This window comes from Dendrobates tinctorius, unplaced genomic scaffold, assembly GCF_039654945.1.
Source record: "Dendrobates tinctorius isolate UK_male_01 unplaced genomic scaffold, ASM3965494v1 ptg000029l, whole genome shotgun sequence".
NCBI lineage: Eukaryota > Metazoa > Chordata > Amphibia > Anura > Dendrobatidae > Dendrobates > Dendrobates tinctorius.
In genome coordinates this window covers 14,840,263-14,862,155 of record NW_027361697.1, presented here as the reverse complement: position 1 = coordinate 14,862,155, position 21,893 = coordinate 14,840,263, and the positions used below count along the sequence as shown (strand labels likewise).

The 21,893-nt window shown below is 39.3% G+C and overlaps 1 protein-coding gene and 1 pseudogene across 2 annotated transcripts in view; one reads left to right on the top strand and one right to left on the bottom strand.

Moving 5' to 3' along the window:
* The window catches only part of DPYD (dihydropyrimidine dehydrogenase), a 1,593,199-nt gene that overhangs the window by 611,268 nt on the left and 960,038 nt on the right, over nt 1-21,893 (top strand). The gene's annotated exons all lie outside the window — the stretch shown is intronic.
* On the bottom strand, nt 15,292-16,149 carry LOC141086021 (cryptochrome DASH-like; annotated as a pseudogene).

The following is a 21,893-nucleotide window of genomic DNA, read 5'->3' as shown; positions in this document are numbered from 1 at the left end:
CGCGTTTCCTACAGTGTGCGTCCTTGCTGATTGGCTGAGAAAAGGCGCTAGAAGCATTGTGGGAAACGCGACTTTGGTGCTCAAGTCGGCGGCCTCATGGCCGACCTCATGCTATGGTCGGATTTCGATCGGCGAAACCCAACTTTAGCCAAAGTCGGCGAATTCTGAATTTGGCAGACCCGTTTTGCTCAACTCTAGTATTGAGAGGTAGGTTGCACCGAATTCATTAAGAGGCACTCGCCACAACCATTAATTTGGCAAATTTTCTCAGTGCGCCTCTACAGAAATGTTTCTTTAGTCAGGGACAAGCCAGACATTTCTTACATAAGTAAAGTGCTGTAACTTTTGATTAATTTAGAAAGTGCCGCTTTTCCTTGTTCCGCCCATGCTCTGCCCACTTTAATGGAGCAGGCTGGGACTGGTGGAAAAACGTCAAGGCACACAATTTTGTGACATTTCAAAGTGTTTTACTTCAGACATCTGGTATAAACAAATGAATGAAACACCTCATTGTCTTTATTAAATTCGACACAAAACTTTTTTTCTTTTTCAAAGCATTTTTCTAAAAAAATGGTTTCATTTTTTTGTTTCATTTGTAGTATTAGTATCTAAGATGTTACTTCCAAAAAAAATTCTACTTATATCATTTTTGCTTTCAATAGATGAAGATTTTCAGGGTTTTTTTCCTTTGTGTAAGAGTTTAAAAAGTATCTTTGGCATTTAAGCTTTTCCCTTGAAAGTAATACAAGTAAACATGAAAAAGTAATATCTTTAAACATATGATTTATATGTATAAATATATTTTGTAGTCTGCTTTTTCTTTGCCTTCAGACTGTCTACAGAAATTTAGAAATGTCCAAAGTCACCAAAGAAAAATCCATCTGGAGTAATACAGTAAATGGAAAGCATAGAGGGGGAGATGCAGCTGCAGCCTATAAATTAATGTTTTTGTGAAACTACAAATTTGAGATGGGCAGTGGAGCAGAAGTAAATTTTTGACTTGCTCAGTGAACGCAGTTCAGCTCTGATATCATATTGAGAAGAACCTAAAAATGGAATGTGTGCATTTTTAGAAACCACTGCTACAAAATACTTCAGGAAATTATTAAAATAATTGGGATAAAAATTGAGAAACGTGGAAAATCTGGGATATATAATTTGCCATCTGGAGAAGCAGTTTTTCATCAATACACCGTAACTTGCAGACTTGTATTTGTACTATAACTATATTATTTTGTGCAATTTGAAGAATATCAGAAGAAAATCTACATAAAAATTTGCATGCAAAACAATTTTTCAATGGGAAAATGCGCAACATATGAATCCACACTAAAACTAATAACTCACAGTTATCCCAGTAAGTGCATAGTCAACTCAGTCTAACTCACTTTCCCTGTGATTTTCTTTCGAAAGTCACTCAAAGTAGAATATGACTGAGCAAAATGGCTAAAACAATAAACCTATACGTAGACAATCTGATTTCAACGTTATCAGCAAGTTATTTGACACTTGTTTGCCAACCTTTTTACATAGGCCAAGGAACATACAGTTTCATGTTTTTGGAAGCATATTTCCTATATACATGAGGCTAGATTTTTAGTAGCATAAACCATGTGGTCTAATGATGAACAAGCTTTTTACTCAATCATTGGGGTATGTTACTCAGGCAGACAATCAGGAATGAGCGATACTAGGAAAGCTTATTATGAACTTGTCTAAACAATCTACTTGTCTATTAACAACTACCTACTTATCTAAATGACTATAAGGCCACCCTACTGTATGCGTTGTGGTTGGCATTTTCTTAATGTGGTTTGCGTTACAGATAAGTGAATTGAGGAACGCATTTGTGTTGAATTTCCTGAAATTCATGGTTTCACAATAATTTGAACATTTGGAGATTTAATTTGCGATTCAAGAAAAAAAAATTGCCTGGCTCACGAAAAAATACTTGCTCAATACCCTTTCCTACACTTTTGAAACATCAGTGAGCGGGATAAGATCATTTTACACTGACAGAAAAAAGAACAAAGCGACCAGCCTATGAATAGGGAACACCACATGTATGAGTAAAAAATGTATGAAGTTTATTGAATACATCCAACACAGACATGGAATAACACAGACTCCATAAAAACATTTAAAAACATGTGGAAAAGTGGTAAGTCAAATCATGAAATAATGATATGATAAACCTCCCACATCAACAGACCCCACAGACAATGTATGAATGAGCACTATAAAGTGTCTAATGAGGAACAGTCTCTAAAACAAACAAATGAAAAAAGGCATTAAACATGAAAAATCAAAATGCCTGACTGGTTTGGAAAGAGAACTATTCACAGCACCATGAATATATTAAGCACATATGAAACCCCTGAACTGGCATCTATGTACTCACTGATGTAGTTAATGAGCGCACACTCGTGTGGACTGCATATAACAAAAAAAAAAAAAAAAAGTTGAGCAGATGAATACAAGAATGGAAAAATATCAAAAGCCCATATGGGACAGCAGTACTAATGCCCTTGCACCTCTAATAAGGTCGTTGCAGACATACAGACCACAAATGGCAGAGACAGTGAAGGCAGAAAAGGTCAAATAAACCAAAGCTCCATAATATGCCAGTGCATATGAAAAATAAAGTGCCTGGTGCTTCTGTGGGATGAGTGTGCGGGGGGAGCAAACCCCACGCGTATCGCCACCAGAAAGTGGCTTTCTCAAGGGAGAAATAAAGCGCTGTAACCATGAATGTGTTGGTCATATAAATACCCTAAATACAGGTGAAGTATAATGAGATGAGAACCTTACCAACATAGGGCGGCGAGAGATGCATGTGGCCGGGGCCATCTTGTCAGTGTTACGACGTTTAGCAATAAAGTTCTTTGAAACAAACCTCACTGAAATAAAGCGGCCGGGTAATATTGCAACCACGGCCATATTGTCAATGAAAACCGCTGACAATAAAGATAAATGAACAAGCCGCGCATGCGCAGAGGCGAGTTTGCTGAAGTGAGGCCACAAAACGCTAATAGAAAACTAAACAATATTTATATGGCACCTATATATAAACAGATAAATAACAACAAATGCTATGCGCTTGTACAGATGTCCAAATACTGCATATGCAAAAATAAACGACATATGCACCACAGACGCCACCACAAATATATCAAAAGATGGATGCTGAATATTACACAAATGAGTCTAAAGAATAAATAATCAATTATGATTGATTATAAATAAAACTTTTCATGCAAAATAAGCAAGGTTTTTATTTGTTTTAACCCTGTTTTGTTATATGCACATATATAAATTGCGACCCATAATGCCAGAAAAGTGTATTTAGTAGTCTACAAAGGACTTGTTTTGTTGTATAGCAATGGCACATCGATGTGTAAACATCCAGTCAAAAAAAGCCTCTAAGATGCATGTGTGGAATTCAACACATGTGAACACGAGCCTATTTGAAAAATACATTTGCGCCCAGAAGAAAAATAGATAATCAGTTATGGATAGTGTTGAGCATTCCGATACCGCAAGTATCGGGTATCGGCCGATACTTGCTGTATCGGAATTCCGATACCGACTTCCGATATTTTTTCAATATCGGAATTCGGCATCGGAATCGGAAGTTCAGTTGATTGACGGCCTGACGTCATCATGATGCGCGGTGTGTGCGCATCATGATGCGCCGTCATTTCGGGCCTTCCGGGGGTCTCTGCCGGCCTGCCGGGGGGCTGTGTGGACTGCCCGGGGTCTGTACCGGCCTGCCGGGGGGCTGTGCCGGCCTGCCGGTGGTCTGTGCACCCTGTGGGGGTCTGTACCGGCCTGCCGGGGGGCTGTGCCGGCCTGCCGGGGGGCTGTGCTGATGTCCGGGGGTCTGTGCAAGCATCGTCCGATGGGACTACAAGTCCCATCGGGCGATGCCTGCTACCATGACAGTGATTGACACATTAGCCAATGATGGGACAGTAGTAGTCCCATCATCCGGCTAATGTGTTAAATGTAAAAAAAAAAAAAAAAAAATACTACATACATACTACATACATACTACATACATACTACATGCTACATACATACTACATGCATGCTACATACATACTACATATATACTACATACATACTACATACATACTACATGCTACATGCATACTACATACATACTACATGCATGCTACATACATACTACATATATACTACATACATACTACATACATGCTACATACATACTGCATGCTACATACATACTACATACATACTACATGCATGCTACATACATACTACATATATACTACATACATACTACATACATGCTACATGCTACATACATACTACATACATACTACATGCATGCTACATACATACTACATATATACTACATACATACTACATACATGCTACATACATACTGCATGCTACATACATACTACATACATACTACATGCATGCTACATACATACTACATATATACTACATACATACTACATACATGCTACATACATACTGCATGCTACATACATACTACATACATACTACATGCATGCTACATACATACTACATATATACTACATACATACTACATACATGCTACATACATACTGCATGCTACATACATACTACATACATACTACATGCATGCTACATACATACTACATATATACTACATGCATGCTACATACATACTACATGCATGCTACATACATACTACATATATACTACATACATACTACATACATACTACATGCTACATACATACTACATACATACTACATGCATGCTACATACATACTACATATATACTACATACATACTACATACATGCTACATACATACTACATGCATGCTACATACATACTACATATATACTACATACATACTACATACATGCTACATACATACTGCATGCTACATACATACTACATACATACTACATGCATGCTACATACATACTACATATATACTACATGCATGCTACATACATACTACATGCTACATACATACTACATATATACTACATACATACTACATACATGCTACATACATACTACATACATACTACATGCATGCTACATACATACTACATGCATGCTACATACATACTACATGCTACATACATACCACATATATACTACATACATACAATACATTCATACAATACATACATAGACATACAGTACATATAACATAGAGTAACATACTTACCAATACTTGTCACATTGTTCCCCGAAGCCATTGTCTTTTCCGGGATAAATATTAACATAACAAACCACAAAAATACTCACCCACGATCCGAAGCAGTCCACGAGTGTGTCCCACGACGATCTTGGGTAGAGAACTGCAGCATCAGATGATGCTGCCGTTCTCTACGGGCTGCAGGAATCCAATGACGGAAGGTAGGTATCCTTCCGCACTGTATTCCTCCGCCACTTAAAAAAAAAAAGTCCCTAGTCTCACTTTATGCCATTGCTGTGTGGGAATTTCCCACACAGCAATGGCATAAAGTGAGACTAGGGACTTTTTTTTTTTAAGTGGCGGAGGAATACAGTGCGGAAGGATACCTACCTTCCGTCATTGGATTCCTGCAGCCCGTAGAGAACGGCAGCATCATCTGATGCTGCAGTTCTCTACCCAAGATCGTCGTGGGACACACTCGTGGACTGCTTCGGATCGTGGGTGAGTATTTTTGTGGTTTGTTATGTTAATATTTATCCCGGAAAAGACAATGGCTTCGGGGAACAATGTGACAAGTATTGGTAAGTATGTTACTCTATGTTATATGTACTGTATGTCTATGTATGTATTGTATGAATGTATTGTATGTATGTAGTATATATGTGGTATGTATGTAGCATGTAGTATGTATGTAGCATGCATGTAGTATATATGTAGTATGTATGTAGCATGTAGTATGTATGTAGCATGCATGTAGTATATATGTAGTATGTATGTAGTATGTATGTAGCATGCATGTAGCATGCAGTATGTAGCATGCATGTAGTATATATGTAGTATGTAGTATGTATGTAGCATGCATGTAGTATATATGTGTTATGTATGTAGCATGTAGCATGCATGTAGCATGCATGTAGTATGTATGTAGTATATATGTGGTATGTATGTAGCATGCAGTATGTATGTAGCATGCATGTAGTATATATGTAGTATGTATGTTGCATGTAGTATTTATGTAGTATGAATGTAGCATGTATGTAGTATGTAGTATGAATGTAGCATGTATGTAGTATGCATGTTGTATGTATGTAGCATGTAATTTTTTTTTTTTTTTTTTTTTTTACATTTAACACATTAGCCGGATGATGGGACTACTACTGTCCCATCATTGGCTAATGTGTCAATCACTGTCATGGTAGCAGGCATCGCCCGATGGGACTTGTAGTCCCATCGGACGATGCCTGCACAGACCCCCGGAGCCTGCACAGACCACCGGCAGGCCGGCACAGCCCCCCGGCAGGCCGGCACAGCCCCCCGGCAGGCCGGCACAGCCCCCCGGAGCCTGCACAGCCCCCCGGCAGGCCGGCACAGCCCCCCGGCAGGCCGGCACAGCCCCCCGGAGCCTGCACAGACCACCGGCAGGCCGGCACAGACCACCGGAGCCTGCACAGACCCCCTGGCAGGCCGGCACAGCCCCCCGAAAGGCCCGTACAGACCCCAGAGAGGCTGTACAAGGGCAGGAAAGGGTTTTTCTTATTCCGATACCGGAAGTCCCATAGACTTGAATGGGACTTCCGGTATCGGAATCGGCGATACCGATACTTTTTTTAAAGATCGGCCGATACCATCCGATACGATACTTTGAAGTATCGGACGGTATCGCTCAACTCTAGTTATGGATTATGGCCAAAATGGATCGTGAGAAGGTTAAGCCTATTACCTCTGTGGCGAGCCATTTTTTGGATCATCATGGGGGCAGGCATCAGGGTTTATGGGTTTTAGCAGTGGATCAAATACAGAGCAATATTCGTGGTGGGAATCCAACAAAAGAACTGCTCCGTAGAGAGTCGCGTTGGATTTATAATCTAAAAAGCATGGCACCACAGGGACTAAATGAAGAGCTTTTATTCTCCGGCTTTTATGGATAATTTTGGATGTTTACACTTCTCTTTCCTTGTATTCCAGGTGATCATTTGGGGTCCTGGCCTGTTCCAAGGATTATTGTTCCAGGACTTTTGATAACCTTTAATTGGAATAGCATAAAATCGACCTAGCAAATCTCCACTTTCTTCTTTTGTAAAAAGATTCATGGACTCTTCGAGGCGGACTATTTCATCATCCTTTTTTTTTTTTTTTTTTATATTCTGGCTGGTTATGTCTTGGCTGCAAACTGTTTATTATTTATTAATATCTTTCAGTCAGTTGACCATTATTTCTAGCTATTCACAGCACCATCCTTTAGCCAGTTGACTACTAAATCCAGTCATTCATAGCACTACAGCTTGCGTGTTATTTGTGATTACAGCAGAGCATGTTTATGTGAAATACAAGTCTATGGTCCTATGTCCATTCTTATGGACTATGATTGTGTACAAGTGTTTTGCGTGTTGATTTTCTGCAAAACAATTAATGTTTATTTAGGGCATATGGACTTACGCTAAAATCAATGCATTCATGCATTATTTGATACAGCTTTTTTTTTTTTCCCCCCCTCCCTTTCTGACATTATGGGTTGCAATTTATATATGTGTATATAACAACACAAGGTTAAAACAAATAAAAACATTGCTCTTTCTGCATGAAAAGTTTCATTCATAATGAATCATAACTGATTATCTATTTTTCTTCTGGGCGCAAATGTATTTTTCAAATAGGCTCGTGTTCACATGTGTTGAATTCCACACATGCATCTTAGAGGCTTTTTTTTGACTGGATGTTTACACATCGATGTGCCATTGCTATACAACAAAACAAGTCCTTTGTAGACTACTAAATACACTTTTCTGGCATTATGGGTCGCAATTTATATATGTGCATATAACAAAACAGGGTTAAAACAAATAAAAACCTTGCTTATTTTGCATGAAAAGTTTTATTTATAATCAATCATAATTGATTCACAGGTCAACAAAAAAAAAATTTTTTTCTGGTGTCCAAAATATTTTAATGAATTTGGGGTATTTTTGGGGTGCTGATTCTGAATATGCTATCAGTTTTGCCAGATTGGCTCAAGTTTTTGAGATTTTTGGTATCTTATTTATAGCACTTGTTGGTAAATGCGACGCATCATCTCATTAATTTCTTTGGATTAGTACTTGAACTGAGCAGTTCTCAATATAGTTTTGTGTTAATTAGTGTTCTAAAAGTTTGTTCATAGCTTGATTTTTGCACTAACTTTATGTTGTTGTCTGTTTTCCAGTGAAAAGCATGAACTCATCAAGAAGAAGTTGTCTTAACGATCCAGACTCATTCTGTTACATTTGTGGTGAATATACACTGCCAAAACATAGAAGAAACATAACAGACTTCGTTAAAAAAGTGTATTTTGCCTATTTTGGGGTTATGCTTGGGGACCAAGACAAGTTTTGGGCACCACACATAGTGTGCAAAGCATGTATCGAATTATTACGAAAATGGAGCAAAGGACAAAGAACAAGCTTCAAATTTGGTGTTCCAATGGTGTGGAGAGAGCAAAAAAATCATCATGATGACTGTTATTTCTGTGCAGTGCAAGTACAAGGATTCAATAAGCATAAGAAACGAAAATGGGAGTATCCTAACATGGAATCTGCAAGAAGGCCTGTCCCTCATTGTGAAGATGTGCCTGTACCTGTGTTTACCATGTTACCTGACCTTCCCCCACCTGATGATGATGAAATGCAGGGTATGGAGCTAAGCATTAGTTCTGGAAGTGAACTAGAATATGAAGGAAGTTTCAGAACACCTACGCAATTTACCCAAGGAGAGCTCAACGATCTAATAAGAGACCTCAACCTCTCAAAAAGTGCATCCGAACTTTTAGCTTCAAGGCTAAGTGAAAAAAATTGTCTGACGCCTGGAACTAAAATTACATCTTACAGGACCAGAGAAGAAGCACTTCTTCCATTTTTCTGTGAAGATGACCTACTTGTATATTGTAAGGATATTCCTGGCCTGATGCTGCAAATGGGTTTACAAGTATATCGTCCTGTAGACTGGAGGCTTTTCATAGATAGTTCTAAAAGGAGTTTGAAATGTGTTTTGTTGAACAATGGCAATCAGTGTGCATCTCTTCCAGTAGCTCACTCAACTAAACTTGCAGAACAATACCAAAATGTCAAAATGGTCTTGGAGAAACTGTGCTACCATGAACATTCGTGGCTGATATGTGTTGATTTAAAAATGGTCAACTTTTTACTTGGACAGCAAAGTGGATACACAAAGTATCCTTGCTTCATCTGCATGTGGGATAGTAGAGCAAAACATCAGCACTGGGAGAAACTGAATTGGCCTCCAAGGGACACCTTGACAGTAGGAGCATCAAACATAGTGAACGAACCTTTGGTGGACAGGGAAAAAATCATTCTACCACCACTTCACATAAAGTTAGGATTAATGAAGCAGTTCGTCAAGGCATTAGACAAAGATGGTAATTGCTTCATGTACATCTGCAGATCTTTCCCTGGTCTTAGCAGCGAAAAACTGAAGGCAGGAATCTTTGATGGTCCTCAAATTCGGAAACTCATTAAAGATTCAAATTTTCCTAAGGAAATGAATGACATTGAAGCTGCTGCATGGTGTAGTTTTGTGTTGGTAGTGAAGAACTTCTTGGGAAATCAAAAGGCAGACAATTATGAAGAACTGGTACAAAACATGCTATTGAGATTTAGAAATCTGGGTGTACACATGAGCATTAAATTGCATTATCTTCACAGTCACTTGGACAGATTTCCAGAAAACCTTGGAGATTTTAGCGAAGAACAAGGGGAGAGATTTCATCAGGATATTATGGTGATGGAGGAAAGGTACCAAGGCAGATGGGACAGACATATGATGGCTGATTACTGCTGGAATCTACAGCGTGACTGCCCCAATAGCTCACATAGAAGAAAATCATATAAAAAGCGCTTTTCCAGCGATTAAATGTCTCCTATCTTTCATGTCTTGTTCATTTTTGAAGATTACTTTCTAAAACTAGTTAAAATAAACTAAAATCAACATTTACTTTGTTAAATTTATTGTATTCATGACAATATCAATAAAATTAATGCGCGTGTAGCAAATTACGTCTTTTTTTTTACACATTTTACGAAAAATCTCAAAAACTTGAGCCAATCTGGCAAAACTGATGACATATTCAGAATCAGCACCCCAAAGTTACCCTAAATTCAATGAAATATCTTTGGCACCAAAAATGCTGTTGACCAGTTATTCTTTAGACTCATTTGTGTAATATTCAGCATCCATCTTTTGATATATTTGTGGTGGCGTCTGTGGTGCATATGTCGTTTATTTTTGCATATGCAGTATTTGGACATCTGTACAAGCGCATAGCATTTGTTGTTATTTATCTGTTTATATATAGGTGCCATATAAATATTGTTTAGTTTTCTATTAGCGTTTTGTGGCCTCACTTCAGCAAACTCGCCTCTGCGCATGCGCGGCTTGTTCATTTATCTTTATTGTCAGCGGTTTTCATTGACAATATGGCCGTGGTTGCAATATTACCCGGCCGCTTTATTTCAGTGAGGTTTGTTTCAAAGAACTTTATTGCTAAACGTCGTAACACTGACAAGATGGCCCCGGCCACATGCATCTCTCGCCGCCCTATGTTGGTAAGGTTCTCATCTCATTATACTTCACCTGTATTTAGGGTATTTATATGACCAACACATTCATGGTTACAGCGCTTTATTTCTCCCTTGAGAAAGCCACTTTCTGGTGGCGATACGCGTGGGGTTTGCTCCCCCCGCACACTCATCCCACAGAAGCACCAGGCACTTTATTTTTCATATGCACTGGCATATTATGGAGCTTTGGTTTATTTGACCTTTTCTGCCTTCACTGTCTCTGCCATTTGTGGTCTGTATGTCTGCAACGACCTTATTAGAGGTGCAAGGGCACTAGTACTGCTGTCCCATATGGGCTTTTGATATTTTTCCATTCTTGTATTCATCTGCTCAACTTTTTTTTTTTTTTTTTTTGTTATATGCAGTCCACACGAGTGTGCGCTCATTAACTACATCAGTGAGTACATAGATGCCAGTTCAGGGGTTTCATATGTGCTTAATATATTCATGGTGCTGTGAATAGTTCTCTTTCCAAACCAGTCAGGCATTTTGATTTTTCATGTTTAATGCCTTTTTTCATTTGTTTGTTTTAGAGACTGTTCCTCATTAGACACTTTATAGTGCTCACTCATACATTGTCTGTGGGGTCTGTTGATGTGGGAGGTTTATCATATCATTATTTCATGATTTGACTTACCACTTTTCCACATGTTTTTATGGAGTCTGTGTTATTCCATGTCTGTGTTGGATGTATTCAATAAACTTCATACATTTTTTACTCATACATGTGGTGTTCCCTATTCATAGGCTGGTCGCTTTGTTCTTTTTTCTGTCACATATTTTTGACTAGTCTCTGGTGAACCCCTCTTTCCAGTGGTGCCCTCCATTTTTGTTCACAAGATCATTTTACACTGTCGCATGGGCTTCCACATAATGCCTTGCAGCTGTGACATTTAGTGGATTATTATAACTTTCACAGCCAAGGTCAGTACCAGGGCCATCACAGATCAGCAGTTTCTAGTGGATCGCAGTTTGTATCACAGAGTTGTTTTCTATCTCCAGAGTCTAAAGCCCCCGTTACACACTGCGATATCGCTAGCAATATCGCTGTAAAGTCACCGATTTTGTGATATTGCTAGCGATATCGCTGCATGTGATACTTACCTCCGACCGGCTCCCCCGCTGGTTATCGCTGATCACGCGAGAAGCTCCGGCCACTTCCTGCTGGGCTTCCTGTGGCGCCGACGAGCGACGCGTGGAGCCGGGCGGGAGGACGCAGGATCGTCGCGTCTGACAGGTAAGTAGCGATCCCCGTCCCCAGCAATGTCGCTGGTGAGATCTGCCTGTGTGGCAGCTCACTAGCGACCACCTAGCGATGCACCAGTGATCCTGACCGCGTCATATCGCTGGTCGGGATCGCTGGTGCATCGCTAGGTGTAATGGTACCCTAAGGATAACTCTGTCATGGTCAGTGGAGTCCTGTCACTTTCCTGTAGAGTGTGAACTCTTATGGTCAGTGGGGTCCTCTCTCTCTCCTGTAGAGTGTAAGTTATTATGGCCAGTGGGGTCCTCTCTCTCCTGTAAAGAGTTACCTCTTATAGTTATCAGGCTCCTCTTTTTTTAACTTTCTCCTGTAGAGTGTAAGTTTTTATGCTTAGCCAGAAACTCTCACTCTCTGTTCTGTTGAGTATAAGCTCTTATGGTTAGTGAGGTCCTCTTTCTTTCTCCTGTAGAGTGTAGATTTTTATGGTTAGCCGGGAACTCTCTCTGTGTTCTGTTGAGTATAAGCTCTTATGGTTAGTGAGGTCCTCTCTCTTTCTCCTGTAGAGTGTAGGTTTTTATGGTTAGCCAGGAACTCTCTTCTGTTGAGTATAAGCTCTTATGGTCATCTGAGTCCTTTTTCTTTTTCTCTTTTTGACTCTCTCTCTCTCCTGTACAGTGTAAGCACTTTTGATGATCAGGGTCCTCTCTCTCTTTCTCTCTATCTCATAGAGTGTAACTTTTTATGACCTGCAGGGTCCTTTCTCTCTCTCTCTTACTCTGTCTTCTATTGAATGTAAGCTTTTTTAAGGGTTCTCTTTCTCTTCTTCTCCACTTGTATTTTTCAAGCAATTGCATGCTTTCCAATATTGAGGTTCACAAACTTATTTACAAACAATCTTTTTTCTTTTTTTTTGTTTAATTTGTGAAGTCGACAAATTCCAATTTCAAAAGATCCACTCACCTCTAGTTTGCATCCTGGATACATTATTTAAGATTTAGCTTTGAGTTCATTTTTTTTAGCAAACTTTTTCACCTATAAACCACATCTTCTAGTTATTCATTTCACAAAGTTTATTCTTAATGTACCTGAAACACGATTCTTGTAGTTGGTAATAGCTTTTTGCTGAATCATGGATGAATTTTATAGTAGAGCACTTGTGTAGTACACTCTATGGAATTTATATAGTAATGTATTGTATTGATTCACTAAATGATATCCACAAATGATATTGGTTCAATTAGGATAGAAATGTTGTTTTACGAGGTAAAAAACCTCAGGAGGAATTAGCTACGTCGACTTCTCCTATTTCTGTTGTGTATCCACAGTAATATTGCAACAAACAGATTTCTAAGAAACCGTAAGGAAAATGCATAAGAGACATAAGGACTTAGGGTACCGTTACACTAAGCGAATCACCATTGATCTCGACAACGATACGACCTGGTAAGGATCGCTGGTGTGTCGCTACATGATTGCTAGTAAGCTGCCAAACAGTCTGATTTACCCAATGACGCAGCAACGATCTCGGCTGTCGCTGGGACCTTGTCACATAGCAGCAGTTCTGAAGACTCCCGCCTGCGTCCGTCCATGATTTCTGAGTCGCTAACGAGGTCGCTCGTCGGTGTCAAACACAGCGATGCATGCTGGCCAGCGGGACACCAGCGATCAAAAAATGGCCCTGGATATTCGAGCACGATCAGCGACATCGCAGCGGGGGGCCTGGTCGCTGCTAAGTGTCACATGTAACAAGATCGCTGGCGAGATCGCTGTTGCGTCACAAAATCATTGACGCTTCAGCGATCTTGCTTAGTGTGAAGTACCCCTTAAAGAGTTGGGTTCCCCTGCTGTAAGAAAAAGAAAAGAGCTAATGCAAAGAGTTCTTTATTTCTGGAGGGCTCAGCACAATCATTTATGTAAATTTTCATGTGAACTGACCCGATGTAATACTTCATGTGTTCTGCAGTTGCCACCCATGGTTTCAACAGTGATTACAGCTGATGACATTAGATTTCAGCAAATTACTGGTAATGGAAATATCATCCAATGAGTCTCAGGGAAGCAATTATCTTTTAAACTGACCATATATGTTAGATAGCTGTCTTCTGACCCACCATACAGTGACTTACATTATGAGAGAGCCACTGCCAAAATGTAACTCATCTGTCCTGACTCAAGTGCCAGGCTTTACTTCCTTACTGTATGGCTAAGGCAACCTGAAAGCTTCTCTGATGTCATAATCTGAAGGCCTATAAACCCTGGCTTAGGTAGCTGTGTGCCATGTTGGGTTTCAGGTAGTATAGCACTCTATCACCACATGCTTAGAGTTAATATACAAAACCGCATGTGTGAACATAGACATACAAAGGTGTCCAGCGCACTACCAAATAACCGTACAGCAAAAAGGTTTGTTTAAAAAATCATGTTTTATTGATATATTTATAAAATAAAAAGTGATACATTGTTGACATCAGGGACTCTGTCACAACATTATGCTCTCAGATTATTTGGCAAAAATCTGATGAAAGGTTCCATTTAGAGTTCATACACCACTTTGCACATGCTGATGCATAAGACAAACTCTACCACTCTGTAGATTGAGTGATCAGTGGAGCTTTAAGGACATGGACACCATAACTCTTTTCGAGATTATAGTTAATAATTTTGCCTGTCTCGTGGAACATGTGATTTCTAAAATCATTGTAGAATTAAGAGTAGGAATGACAAATATGCCACCAAAAGCTAAACAAACATTGTTACATGCAATTTTTAAAAGGTTAAAAAAACACAATTGAGATCATTGGGCAAAAAAATGGACAAACTACCTAAAAAGTGTCATACGTAGAGCATGCTGCAGTTTAAAATAAAAAAGACACAACAATGGAGAAAATAATGGCCCAAAACTGCTTATGTATTGCACTTGATATTTTTCTAGTGACTAGAAACAAACATCTGGCCACAAGATTTTTGTTACTAAAAAACACAAGTAATACCTCTAAAAATACATTTTTTTGTTTCTTCAAAGCAGCTGTACATAAACGCACCTTAATTGTGGCTTTCGATAAACTTTATTCAATTCAATGGTACAAGCAAATATAAAAATATAAAAATTTGCTTCTCAACTCTGTCTCACACAAGACAAAACAGACTGCCAGCACAGAGAGATGTTAAGTTACACATTGTGTGTAGATAAAAACTGGAATGGCAATAAGCACAATTGGGTCTTATCCTGATTACAAAGGAAAGAGAAAAATGGCATCTGCTCACCTGGGGAGGTTGTGAAAGTCACAATCAATTTGTTGGCTTTTAAGCAAAGATGGCTGTTGCAGATCTACCAAACAGATAGTAAGGAGCCACAAATCAAAAGTGATCTCTCCATAAAAGCTCAAAAATTACCCAATTTGTACTCTGATCTGCAGTTTGCTGATCTGCTCAGATATATATTGGGGGAGGTACAGCCGAGCGCAAGCCATGGAACAAATTCTGTTGAGTAATCCATTCCTATGAGGCCATTATGAGTGATTTTATAAGAGGCAACCAGATTCGAATCCCAGAAGTAATGCTGCAGTCTCTGGAAAGCTTGACCCTAACCACCGCTGCAAGGGATTGCTGTTCTTGGATCTGTTAAAGGTTCTTGCTGCTCAAAATCATCCACTATTGGGATAGAGCCATCCTCCAGGTCAAGACTTCAACTTCTCTGCCATCTATAATGTTGGCCGTACTTTATTTTGCGCCTCTACAGGTTTCCTGAACTGCATATATACATCCGGTAAATTAGAGATATATCAGAAGAGTAGATCTTCCTGATGATACAACATGGAACCCCAAATTGTATGAAATCTGACACAATGATGGATGCCAACTTGTTTTACAGATTTCTCGACATCCAGATCTTTATTGCCTCTTCTTGTAGAGCCACGCCTGACACCACACCCATCTGCTTTATCAGATCATCAATGACATTTTCAGGTTGACCTCTTCTGACTAGCAGATTGCTTCCCTTCTTCTTGAGTGTGTTTATCTCGTCCTGCAAACTTTCTAACACAAACTTCAAGTGATGGGTCGAGTCTTGTAGCTATGTGTTCCCACGTAGTGTCTTGGATCAAAGCAATAGAGAGGAATGATATGATCTGCATTTCTGTGAGCTAATAGCAACTCATCATCATGAGTTATAAGTCACTGCAAGAGTCACTGGCACAAGGAAGGAGGGAGCAACTGTGTCAGAAGATGAAGAGGGGAATGAATAATGCAGGGACAAGAGACTTCCTGTTTCTACCTAGAGCAGAGAAAAGAAAATAATTATTGGGTAGAAAGGCAAAATGAGCAATGGTGTTGCTATGAGTTCACTGAAATGCAGATCATATCGTCCCTCTCTATTGCTTTGATCCAAGACACTATTTGGGAACACATTACTACAATTTCCCCAAGAGAGGACCCCATTGCTTGAAGTTTCAAACAGATAGTAAGTCAACTTGGTGATAAAAATGCATGTAAACCTGCACTGCTAAGGATCCAGTATACAATCGGAAACCAGATGCTGTATGGATGCAGTTTTATTTCTCAACACATTTTGACGTAATCATATCTCTTCATCAGGACAAACCACAATGATAGACGATCATTGTAATTTGTCCTAATGAAGAGGTGTGACTGCCTCAAAACTTGTTGACAAAATAAAACTGCATCCATACAGCATCTGGTTTCCTATTGTACATTGGATACTTGGCAGCCCAGGTTTACATCCATTTTTATCTGCAAGTTAGGTTACACATTGCATTATACTCTATAGAAAAATACAGGAGATTACAGTGAGAGATTTCGGAGAGAGAGACACAGGAAGACGATGCTGAGCTTTCTAAATAGACTTTGGACTCCCACCAAAGCAGGGCTTACATCTGCAATGTACTGCAGTGTGCTGACTAAGGAATCAAAAGCAAAACTCCCTTTCTGTATTGTGCTTTGTGGTAGTTACTTGTCACTTCCCACCAGATGAGAATCAATTGCTAATCAAGAATAGTACCTACATAGGGGAAAATTGGTGAAACTACAGGATTGAAGTCATATACCGTATTTTGTGGATTATAAGACGTTCCAAATTAAAAAACGCACCCCAAATTTTGAGGTGAAAAATAGGAAAACTATTTTTTTTTAATAAAATGGTGCTTCTTATAATCCATGTGTCTTATTGCTTACCGTGGGTGGTGGCTGTGGTGAAGCGGGGTCCCAGGGTCGCTGCTTGAGGAGGCAAGAGTGGAGTGTTGCTGTAGGCCACAGGCTGACATGAGGGGGTTTTTGGATGTGAAGAGCACCGCTGCGGGTGTCCGATGCTGTGGAGGATCTGCCGACATTTTGTGAAAAGCCAGAGCCCCTGCAGTTTCATGGTTTCCAATGCGGTGGAATTCGGGAAAATGGCTGCTGGGGGAGATCCCAAGATCTCGGGAGATGAGATCTCAGCGCTGAGAGGGTTTCAACTTCAAGCCCAATAAGTGACACATTGCTTCACCTTTTCTGGCATCTACATTGTTGGCCATGCTCTGCTTTGCGCCTCCATAGCTTTCCTGAACTGCGTATAGACATCCGGTAAACTTGAGATATATCTGAAGGGTAGACATATCTCTAGTTTACCGGAATAATACAGATATTCAATTGATGGGGGAAGAGATTGATATGAGAGCAGCCAGCAGAAGTGAGCATGATGTGAGTATTCGCAAGTCTGCAGTCACATAGAGTGACTGCAGACTTGTATCCTAAGTCCGGACAATCCCTTTAAGATATAAAAAAGTAGCATAATTAGCAAATTTATTAAGAATGAATACCAACACAAAAGACTGAGCAAACAAGAGGAAAATATCAGAGAGACACACTCTAAAACTAATCTACCAACCAACATATGAAAACGAGTACACACAAAGGTCTCATAAAAGCTAACAATATATGAAATATACTTAAAAAAGATTTAAATACAAAAGATATACATATACCAAAGCAGAATGTTCCTAGAAGTGGCACCAGTAACATGTACAAAATAAGAGATGTAAAGTAACACGACATATTCCAAATAGGGCAAAGAACCCATCTACATAATAATTCAAGTCAACTAACAAGTGTCATGACTGGTACTAAATAGTTTAGTGAAAAAATGCATAAGATAAGTACTTACACAAAAGATGGTATGTCAGTGAAAAGGGGGTCTGTTACATGCGTCCTGGTCCACCTGCCCTAACGCACGTTTCGCCCAGAGGTTTTGTCAGGGGGCATGTTACTTACATCTCTTTACATCTCTTCGTTTTTAAGAGACCTTTGTGTGCACTTGTTTTCATATGTTTGTTGTTAATTTTTGTAAGAAGCTCTATTTTTCTTTGGTCCTGTATCAGCCTAGCACCAGCAGGATTGCGGATTGATAGAGCGCTTGGCTCTTTAGCCTGTATGAAGCTTCTCAGAGTGTACGTACAAACATCAGCAGGAATATTGTATATGCCTTTTGCATCTCTATATCTTGACCATAGTGAAAAATGACTCTGATGCTTCGCTTCACAAACTTTGTCTTCGCATCCTATTTCAGATCTCTCCTGATTTATTTTATTTAGTGCAGCCAGTAAAACCTTTTGCACTGTTTATTATATATTTTCATGTGAAAATCTTTTCTCCAATAAATACATTGCCTGGCATGCTGTAACTTGTCTGACCTTCTCTGGCTGGCTCCTCTGTCTCTCTTATAATAGCTCCTTTATATTGGAGAGAAATGAGAATGGGCTGGAATGATGACAAATGTCAAGTTTTAAATTGTTAATAGTCCATTTGTCATCCTAAAGGTGATATGTGTCTGCAAACAGAGTATAAATCAAACTTTCAATTATATGCCAATGTATGCTTCATTTGAGGGGATCATGCACAGGGGAGATTTACTGGTAACGGAAAAGTAAAGACGCGCTCAGTTATTAAATACAGATATCGTAGGGGACATTTTGTTTTGCCAAATAAATAAGTTAAAACGATAGACATAATCATTTATTTCCTTCCCTGGTCCATTTATCAAGCCACATACTGATTTTCCTACTCTATAACATTACAGCAAGGAAAATACATTTTTTTTGGAAACAGATTATTTTATTTATGCGGCTATGTATCTGGGATTTATTAAGATTCATAATTCATTTACAGAATATGACTCTTGTGGAATAGTACTTAATAATCCATGTTCTACTCGCTAGGGAAGCTAATGCGGAGACAGTGCAGGTGGTGAAAATCAGTAATACCATTTATATGTATGTGATAATAATGGTGCTGAATGCAAACAAAACCTTAGGTGTTTGGGTCAAGGTATAATGCACCGAGTTACCAACATTGGTGCTGCCAATATAGCGATGTGTACGTGTAAAAAATATCTAATCTTTTTGCAAACTTGCGAATTTTTGTAAAATGCTTAATTACCTTACTTTTCATCCTTCTGTCCCTTCTGCTTTGCTGTATAGAAAGCCTAGTTTAGATCCTTTATGAAGCTTCTTTTAACTGCTGCTCATCAAGAACCATCTACCACATTTAAACCGAGCAGTGTCGGACTGTAGTGCCAAGGGCCCACCAGTAACATTGACATTGTGGGGCCCACTTTTCACCTGCATACAAATATTACACTAACCTCGTTCACAAATTTAGCTATATTTCTATATAATAATAAACTGGATAGTTTGGTAAATGAATGATGAGATGCTGCTTTTTTTGTATAGAGTGAATCAAGTTAATTATGCCAAGTACTGCCCATAGAGTGGGGTTGGGGGTCCAGATCTGCACAGGGGCCAACCGGGGGATTCCCCTGTTACCCTGTGGGCCAGTCCGAGCCTGAAACTGAGTACAATAATTCTCAAATACAGGCGTATGAATTAAAGACCCTCAAAAAGGGAAATTTCTATACATGGTCTGTTTGTTCTTGCATTGTAAATGGATCATGCAGAGCAGCAGTTGAGAACAGCATGGCTTGGGAGAGAAAGCAAGTAAGATATCGAGGTAAAAAGCAAAAATGTATAACTTTGCAATGCCTAGAGATATGTTAATTAATAGATATAATTTAACTATTCTTAATTTCCCACCCACAGTGTTGCCTTAGATCACCCCAAAGTGGACTGGACCATTCATTTTTTGGACAAGGTTAACATAACCTTTGCCCTATTTTATATGATTTTGCCAGGAATTTTTTTCCCCCCAAAATTTTGACAATTCTAATAAATTTGGGTCTGTTTGCAAGCATGACTCCAATAGTATGCAGGGCCTCGAATTACAGAGTGTTTTCTGCCTTTTCCTCACCCTGACAAATGCAGAACATGTTTCTCCAAATCTGATTTTCTGGTATTGGTCTTGATTTTGGTATTGATGCTTGAAGACAGTTGCAACTCTTGCTAGATTTCAAAGCAGGTTTGTATGGCTCCCTTCAAAGTACATTCTCTATAAAAGTAATTAAGGAGTTTTTTGGATGTTTTATCTAGCTTCAAAGTAAAAGTAAACTTAGGGTCCAGCATGTGACTTTTTACAGCTACATTTTATATGAATTTCATGCAAATCCAGAAAAAAAAGAAACATAATGTCCCATCAGACTTTGTATATGTAGAGGCATGTGTAGGTGTGGAGTTGGAGATAGCGCGATTTGACGCGAATTTGAACATTTTGAAAGTTGATGAGGCTCCTTAAAAAAATAACTTGCTTACCAGCACATTTTCCTTAACTGCTGTAGCATCAGAGGCAAGGCTAACATCATTTTACATTGTCGCATGGGCCTCTACATAATGCCCAGCCATTGTGATATCTAGTGGATTCGGGAACTGTCTCTTCAGAGAGGGAGAGGACATTTTACCCCTTAGTTCTAGTGGATTATAAACTAGTGGTGGCGAGTACCTGATGCATCACATATCAACAATTCCAAGGGGAGCCTATCTCCATATCAAAGTCACAGGGTAAGTCTCTCTCTACCGGAGTCCTCATACTTTCTCCTCTCCCTTGAGTGTATTTTCTGAGCAAGTTTCAGCTTTTCAGTATTAATATTAAGATTCTTGCTAATTTACTCACCACAAATCAATTTTTTAGAAAAATTTGGCTAAATCGGCAAATTAGAATTTTAAAAGATCCGCTCATCTCTAGAGTGGAACTTTTCTTCCATAGCAGCAATGATTCAAGGGGAAAATATCTGCTCATACACACAAAATGCACAATGCGGCCCTAGAATAAGGAACTAAGCGCATGAACCCTAAGTTAGCAATGCAAGCTGCAAGGAACAGCTCCTCTATGGCCAACAGTATAAAAATGGCTATGCTTTCTATCACCTAGGGTAGAGATCAGGTTTGTATCCCTACCTGAACAGATGTACAGTATTAGTTTGACAGGTGCTTTGTTTAGTGTGCCTTTAATAAGAATAACATGGGCTACTCAAATATCATAAAGTTAGGAATAATTTGTGGATATCTCCCATGCTGATGTGCATAGAAGATGTCAATTCTCAGCGATTTATTAAAACATGTGGTTTTTATTATATTCTACGTGTTTCAAAGTGTCAAGCACTTCTTCCTCGGGAAATGACCACATTGATTATATATCATAAAGTGCAACAGTGCCCTACAAAAGAAAAGTGCTCTTTCTTGCAGATGGCATGTTTGCACTTTATGATATATGCCTTACTTACTGCAGAAGGTAAAAGTAACCAAAGCTTCCCTCTGCTGAGTGGCATCCACTCCGACACGCGTTTTGGTGGTAACCTTCATCAGGGAGTGAGATCATCAGGGGTGTAAAACAGTGGTCCAGCCAATTAGAGAGGAGAAGGGGTGTGGTTATATACTGCAGGAGCCAATGAAAAGGAAGTAACAGAATGTGGCCGAGCATATGCCTATCACATATTTGCAGTCACATGACCGCCCGCTCCCTACACT